This window comes from Meleagris gallopavo, chromosome 5, assembly GCF_000146605.3.
Source record: "Meleagris gallopavo isolate NT-WF06-2002-E0010 breed Aviagen turkey brand Nicholas breeding stock chromosome 5, Turkey_5.1, whole genome shotgun sequence".
NCBI lineage: Eukaryota > Metazoa > Chordata > Aves > Galliformes > Phasianidae > Meleagris > Meleagris gallopavo.
In genome coordinates, this window is record NC_015015.2 from 35,068,246 (window position 1) to 35,076,480 (window position 8,235).

Below are 8,235 nucleotides of genomic sequence, written 5' to 3' on the forward strand. Positions count from 1 at the left end.
CGCCGGGAGCTGCGCCCGGGGCGGAGCCGCCTTCGCCTCGAGGTCCGCTCCGCTCCCCTCCAAATGGCGGCGTGGCGCTGCACGCGTGCCGTCCGACCCGGCTTCCTCTCGCGTTCTGCTGCACCCGGCCCGCAGCGGGCCTCCCGGCGCGCAGGTAGGGCGCACCGACCGCGTGGTGCTGCTGGGGGATCGGACATGGGGGGCCTCCGTTATACCGGAGCTGAGCGTCTGTACACTACCTGAGTGCCCTATACTGCATAGGTCCGCCTGTCCTGTCTTACCCTCAGTTTTGTGGTCCTTCACTTCTAAGCGTTCGGAGTAGGATACAAGCTCCTGCAGACTGTTTTGGTTTTGCAGCAGTAGGGAATGCAGAAGGGAAGTTTTCCAGCTCCCCTTTAACATAACCTTCCCGATCCCACTCTTGGTCCTGCTGTGAGCTCTGCAAACAGCCATCAGCCACACAGTTCAACACTTGTATGTTCTACCCTTACACAAGCATGTTCCAGAGCCTTTGCAAAAACCCTTTTAGAAGAGAAACTCGTTTTGAACGTTTAAAGAACACAAAGGCATAGCAAACAATAAAAAAGTACAAGTAGGAAACATAACACTTGTAAGTTCAAGCCTATTAAATTACTTTTTGGTTCATGATGAAACCTGGGTGATTTTGTCCTAAAAGAAATGTCCTAAAAGAGGTTTTACATCAAGGGTGAATATAATCTACAGTTTCTCAAAAGGAGAAGGTGAATATCACCCCCACCTCTGCAGGCAGGGCTCTGCAGACTGTAGATGTCAGAATCCCGGCTGTAAGGCCAGGCCCAAAGGCCTACAGGTAAGGATGCAGATTCTGGGGAGGGCATTTAAGGTAAGGTGACAAATGCCAAAACGGGTCCTTGTGTAGCTGCTATATTGGTAGTCCTATCTGAAATTAACAATTAATTAACAATTGCACTAAAAAAAAAAAAAAAAAAAAAAAGCCTTAGCAGGTTATAGGCATAAGCAAGTTGCTTATGCAACTTGAAAACAAAATCTATCAGTTAAGCCAGATCCTTGGCATGGCTCCAGCAGCTCAAAACAGCTTCAGAGCCAGCAGCTTAACTGCCCCAGCCATAAACGTGTTCACATCACCAGGAACAACTCAGCAGGGCACAGACCCACGGAGACAGCCCGCACTTGTCCCTTTCTCAGCTCTCATGCCCAGCACAAATGGCACAAGGTGTATGTACCCATTCTGCTGTGGGTCTGCCTCAGGAGCACCCCAGAGCTAAAGGGTCATGGAGTAATTCTCCAAACTGCAGAATGACACAAAACTTGCAACCCTTCAAACAAAAAAAACAACTCTCTTTTTCTTTTAAAAGTTATCTTTGGATGTGGAAGGATCAGCTCAGCAATAAGAAACTATTACTTTTCATGCCTACCAATAGGATTCAGTACTTTTACTTTTCTTTGGTCTCCAGTGAACCAGCCCAGGTACTGCTTTTTTGACTTCCTGATGCTTGCTTTATGCAATCTTGCTCTCAAACTTCTAGTGAGAAAATGAAGAAGTTTGATCTAGAAATAAAAAAGTCAACATTTTACAATGCTGAAAACTATTTATAGCAACATCAACAGGTTTTAATCCGTTGACAGTCACACATTTGATTTATTAGCTTGGGCTAAATGTGGGGTGCCCTGGGACACGTGTGCCTTTGGACAGTGATAGCTCTGGAAGCAGCAGCTACCCAAAGCAATAGGTTGAATATGAAGATCTGAGCAAGAAGCTGTGTGATTTTCCCAGATAGATGAGAATGCATTAAGAGCATAAGAGCAAAGGAACTACCTCCTTTGGGAAAAAAGCCCAAACAAGACGGAACAAAAACCCAACCTTCTGTCTAGCAGTTGCCTGGAGCAAAGGGACAGAATTTTTTTGTGTGTGTTCCTGTTGCCTAGAGTCATACAGAACCTTTGCCCTTTTAGAACTAGTTAGAAATCTTGGACCTGACTGGGTATTGCACTTTCTGAGAAGGAACAAGAAAGAAAAGAGGGAAATAGTCAGTGAATGGATCCGAGAGCCAAGCACAGGATTTAAGAAAAATGAATTGTTTACTGCTTATTTACAAGGACTACAGAGAAAGGAACGGAGTTGGTATTATCCCTTTGTCCTTCCAACAGATGTGCTAATTCAAAGACTAAAATAATTACTTATTAAAAAAAAAGAAAGAAAGAAAAAAAAAACACAACACCATTATTCACAAATTTTACAAAAATCAGATGGTTAGTTGGAGCAATTCTCAATGTGCATCTAAGAGACAGGCAGTGCCAGAAAAAGGGAATACTGCCCCTCAAACTAGCTTGCTTGCCACTACAATGAAGCGGCCTACAGAGAGCAGTTCATAATCACTTGAAATGAACTAGGTAACATGCACATAAAATCTAGAAATACCATAAACTTACAGGGCTTCCTTAGGAAAATGAAGTAGCAGCAAAGATTTTCCAAATGCAGGCTCATCCATGTTTAACTGAGAAAAGAACAAGGACATCTGAAAGATGCTGATTTTAAACGGTTTACAGCTGCTTCACTGGTGTAAGTGATGATGATGCCCTCTGTTCTTGCAGGTGCATGAAACCCTGTTTCAAAAGATTTTTGTCGGTACCATGTTTTGAATGGCAAGGCTGTAACAAAGATGAAAACATGACAGCCAGAAAATTAGAAGGCAGCAGAGATTCCTGACTGAAAGTTCTCTTTTCATAATTTCAGAACTCACCTTCTGATTTGCTCTGTCTCCTTATCTCTCTGTGTGAACTTTGTCTCATGGAAAGATGATAAAATGGTTGTGCAAATGATTCAGTTGAGTCTCTCTTCTGACAGTCTGCAAGGAAAGTGGTATATAAATATTAACTGTACAGGGAGAAATTCACCTTCTTTGTCAAAGCCCAACTTTAAAAACATAGAATAAAAAATACAGAATATTCTAAAGATACTCTATGCTAGATTTATAACATCTGTTAGCAATTTCCTTTACAGTTTTTTCTTCTTTTTAATATTTATTTACATCTTTGAACGCATCAGTTTCTTAGAATTCCTAGTTCTGGAATAATTCAGAATTTAAATCATTACAAAAAATAAATTGCTGTATTACTTAAAGTGCATTCTTATAAATCGGAAACACAACTGAGCATTGGACTGTCATATCCAGTTTTACAGCAGTAGTGTACATCAAAAGTTAGCTTGCTCTGATGTTATAAAAACTTTTCAAGAAAGACAGAAGTCACAGTTCATTGCAGTATTTATAGTATTTAAGAATGCTTTCAAGTATCTTGTAATGGCAGATGCCATCGAGTACTGTCATAAGTGGTTTTCTTATTCTAAACAAGTAATGTGCATTATGGTACGTTTCAAGCAAGGCACACATTAAACATGTTGGGAAAAATAAAGATCATGTCTATATTACTTTATGAATTCTATTTGGATTCTGTTAATGCCACATTGTATTTTGATTTTTGTTTTGAATACAGCTCTCTTGTGTTTTTAGCCATCAGTTTGGTATTCTAAGGTATGATGGACTTAGTAGTCCATGTCAAGAAACTCCAACACAAGTATCGAAGGCACACAGGATGGTGTTACCCTGGGGTGGAAAGCAGATTTTTTTACAATAGGACTAACCTTTGAAAGGCTTGGACAAGAAGTCCATGAAATGAGATTCCTGCTCTTGCAAATGTTGTCCACTTTATCCTCCGACTTCTGTTATTCAGCCTGTCCCCAGGAGTGTTTTCTCCTCTCCCAGGGTGTGTTCTTGTGCCGTTCTGCCTCAGCAAATGGGGAGATGCTACAGGCTATCCTGCCTTGGGTTAGAGCAGCAAGAGAGAACTGGAGGACTGCTAGGAGTGCAAAAGTGCTGGGAGACCAGCTGTAGGATCTAATCAAGCTGTGCTGTACAGTACCACAACTCCAGAAGGATCCCAGATGTAGAGCAAACAGCTGGCACGACATGGTAAAGAGTTAGGAGTTACTGATCTTTAAGTGGTAAGATCAAATCATAACACAATGAGCCTTCTTAGAATGAGATCAAGCCACAATCTAACAAAAAATTCCAAATATGACCAGATTTAAAGTTTCACTCCTGTTTCTCCAAGCTAGAAATCTCCACTCCCTTGGGAATTATGGTGGATGAACACTATGTGCACAAGGCTCCCAGCACTCCAAGAAGCTTGTACCTTCTTTCAGACAAGCTATTTCTGTATGCCCTGGTCCCACTCACTGTCTCTGGCCTTACCTTTGCTGCCAGTCTTGATCCCTTCCAACGCCTGTTCTTAATCATCCAGTCATAAACATCCCTTTTAACACATAGTCACAGCTGCCAACTTATTTTTCTTCTTCCAGAGTAGCTGTGATCATTGATTATCCAAAGTTAAACTGTAATTGGCAAGTAACAAGTGATTTCACAGCTGTTTAAAAATATCCAAGATAATAAAGTCAGAACTTAGGGGGCATGTAGAAGAAAATAGGTTAAATAGGTTGCAAAGTAGGTCATTCTTCTGTTATTATTATTCATTTATTCTTTTTCCTCTGCAATTTAATGTAACATGTAGGGATTTTCTTTTTGTAAGTCTTCATCTGCATTTCTCACCCTTGTCATAAAAACCAAAGAAACTGTACTGGGAACTTCTGACATGCTCTTAGTTCAGGCCTGTGGTCCAAATTCCATCTTGAGCGCTGTTAGTATGAGTTCCCCTAGAAAGATTTCCTTGTTTTTGTTTGAATGTTTTTATGTAGAACTATATATTTTTTTACTGGACAACATCTATATAGACAAGCCAAGTACGCTTAAAAATATTATCTAAAATGAATAAATGAAAGGTAAGTCTCTACATGGTGTGCCTTGATAGGCTGCTTGAGTCACTCTGGTTACGTGGAAGGACTGAATTAACAGCCACCCCGGCTCACTGTTCCCATCCCAGCTGCCCTACCACAGTTCTCCCACAGCCTCTGAGCTCAGCAGTCTGTCCCTTTGCCTGTCAACAGCATTTCTGTAAAGAGTGCTGTTGAATAAATACGAACCTGTAGATAAGATGAGACTGGAATTCCATGTGAATCTTCTTAAAAAGTCAATAATTATCTGAGGTATTTAGAATTTGGGGAATTCTGCATTATAAATACTCAGATGTTTACAGTACATATATGGCTGATTTGTAGACAAATCCAGCATTCAGAAGACTTCAACATATAGAGAGAAATATAAACAGGGAATGTTTAATTCTGTCTTAGTGAATTATGTACCAGGCACAGAGACTGTGGATTGTTAGGATTATTTCTGAAAAGTCAAGTGTTCAAATCCGTAGCATTCCTGAATGTTCTAAGCAAAGGACGGGCTGAAAAAAGAAACGCCGGGTTCTGGAGGCAAACTAAATCTTTACATTGCTGTTAGTCTACAGTTTTCAGTTATTGTCTTTAGTTATTCATGAATTCTATCATATTAGGAATGGCTTCTTCAGGTGCTTCTCAAGGGCAGTGGGTGTTTGAACCAACTTGTAAGGATTACTGAAAGAGTGAGTCCCAGCAAGTAATACTTCAGTACAGAAACAGATTTCATTCAGAGGAAACTATTTTTAAGATGTGTCATCACAGACAAAACAGACTTTGGTTGGCATAAGCTAGTTATTAATGGCTTTCTGATGTTAGGCATGGTATAGGTCTGAATGTGATTAAGTTAGCAGGAATTCTGCCACCTTTCAGTGACAATGACGTTGAGCCCTGAATTGAAAAACAGGAACATCTTTAACAAGAGAGTAGCTGTTCTGGATAATTCAGCTAAAACATTAGAAAATTTCAGGGCAAATGGAAAGAGCTGACCCCAGCATAAGTGATTAAAAAGAACTATTGTTGTTAAGACCTAATTATTATGCAAAGAATGGGAAGCTCAAAAAATCCTTATATTTCATTTACCATTACCGGCTTTTTGACTACCTTACTTTTAGGCGGTGGCCTGATTAACATCTGACTATGAAGGCAGATCTAATCCCTGGCAGTACTGTATTAGATGTTAGTAGCATTATCAGCCGTAGCAGAATCCTAAATCTAGTTTTCAGCACATTAATACAGGAATAATTTGTTTCTCAACGGTTATTTTGAAACATATTGATTTTTCAGCCTGCACATGTTTTTACTTGTTTGTGATCTTATCTTACTCACATTTCAGAGCCACACAATTCACCGCGAAGACATAAAATGCAAAATTCTCCACCCAGCTTGCCTTCAAACAAACAAATGCAACTCCATACAAACAAAGAAAGTTGTATCTAAGCATTATTTACCTGTGTTCTTAATATTTCAATACTCTGTGAAAGAAAGCAAGTTGGGTAACAAGCTGTTTTGACTTCATATCCAGTACACTTTCAGGTTTATCTAGTCTGTAAGGCCAAGAATCCAGTCTAAAGATGCCACAAAGCTCCAGCATACTTAAGGCAAGGCAGTGAGGCAGTACCATGCTTTTTTTTTTTTCCAATCTTTGTTGCCATCCTTAGGAAAAATATAAAAGTTTTGCTACAGAAAAAAAGGAAGACAAGTCTGAGACATTGCCTAAATCTTCTGTGCCTATTCCATATGACTTGGAGGAAGGAAGCTGGGGTTGTAGCTGGTTAGATTTGCATTTTCTGCTGAAACAAGCTCAGAGCTGGAAGCATTTCATTGGAAAAACCCTGCTTTGATGAGCTTTTGGCAGTCAAAGCTAAAGCAAGGCTCCACAGAACAGGGCACTGCATTGATCTGTGCTCCCATCTCCAACCTCCAGGCAAATGGTTTGTGGGGACTCAGCCTCCAAACTCATCCATCTTGATAGTGGCTGACATCACTTCCTCAAAGAACAACTTGTGACTTTCCCAGGAAAAGCTCAAGCCCCACGATTGTGGGCACTGCCATATTAGTATTGCTCTTGCTGTCATGTAGGAAATGGGGTCAGCTTTGTAGAGGGCTTTCCTGGGCTATTAAACTTGCAGCTTGAAAGCAAGCCTTCCCCAGACCCTGACATCACCTCCTGAGAGTCAGAAAGTTTCAACCACTGCCCTGTCAATGACTGCACTTCCTAGGGATGCAAAACTCTGCTCGATTCCTTGTGCAGCTTCAGTTGAGAAGGACTTGTTTGCCCCCATCAGCACCAGGGAGGACAGGACCTGGAATTTTACATAACTTTTGCTTGTCCCCCGCAGGACTTGATGCTTCTTGCCCAAGTTATGCAAGGCAGTCCTACCCTATCTGTGACAGAACTACTTGGCAAGATCTACCATTGTCTTCCTTTACAGACTGGGCCACTCTTTTAATTCTGACTGACTGGAAAGTGTTTGCTAGTTTGTATGTGCTTTATTTTAATTTTCTCTGTCCAGATCTGGAGAGTATAAATATCTTCTTAAAGGGTACTTGGGGAACCACTCTTTTCTCCAGGGACTAGATTGTATTTTCAAGTCATCTTGCCATGGAAACAGACAGCTAATGAAGAATCTGAATTGGATTTTTCTGCATCCATGTCTTTGTCATTCATTCAACCAGGTGACAAATCCTCATTACAAAAAAGAGGTTACAGTAAAAGCAGGACCCCAAAAGCAGAGGTCTCCCAGGTTAATAGAAATAAGCAATATCTTAATATCTTTTCCAAATCAAAAAAATATCAGAATAGCGCAGTGGTGCCTTCCAAATATGATGAGGAAATTTTCAAGTCTTACCACAAGAAGCTTTACAATCAAATCTGAATGCATTTCAGACTGGCCTATGAGTTAAATATTGGATACTAAAACAGGGACCAGAATATACAACTAAATTCTAAATCAATCTTTGCAACTAAATTTCAGACATCATAGAATGATTTTGAAGATGTTATTCAAAGCAATGGAATATAAATTTTAAAGTGAGTTTTACCTCCAGATTTTGCACAAATCATTTGGAAATATATAGCTCTTGCAATTTTTTATTGCACCTTAACATGTTAAAGTACACAATAAAGCTGTTGGAAATTACAGGCTACGAACCCACAAAGAAACAGCACCATTAACTTTCACAGAACTACCAGCATGCTGTTAGCTGCTGATAATTACCAAGGATTAATGTAAGTTTTATTAATATTATATAAATAATAAATATAATAATAAATATTAATAAATATTAATATATATTATATAAAGGCCACTGCTGAAGACAAAACAATGTTGACATTAACAATAAATGTTCAGATTTTTCAGGATGCTTTTGAAATTGTCATGAATGAATCAATC

General features: G+C 39.8%; 1 long non-coding RNA gene across 1 annotated transcript; it reads right to left on the reverse strand.

The window, feature by feature from the left end:
• Nucleotides 1-162: 162 nt before the first annotated feature.
• On the reverse strand, nucleotides 163-7,854 carry LOC104911186. Its single transcript, XR_002115297.1, has 5 exons — nucleotides 4,251-7,854; nucleotides 3,641-3,955; nucleotides 2,742-2,846; nucleotides 2,431-2,649; nucleotides 163-1,548 (listed from the first exon to the last, which is right to left on the reverse strand). It is a non-coding gene; the product is annotated as an uncharacterized LOC104911186 (long non-coding RNA).
• Nucleotides 7,855-8,235: the final 381 nt, after the last annotated feature.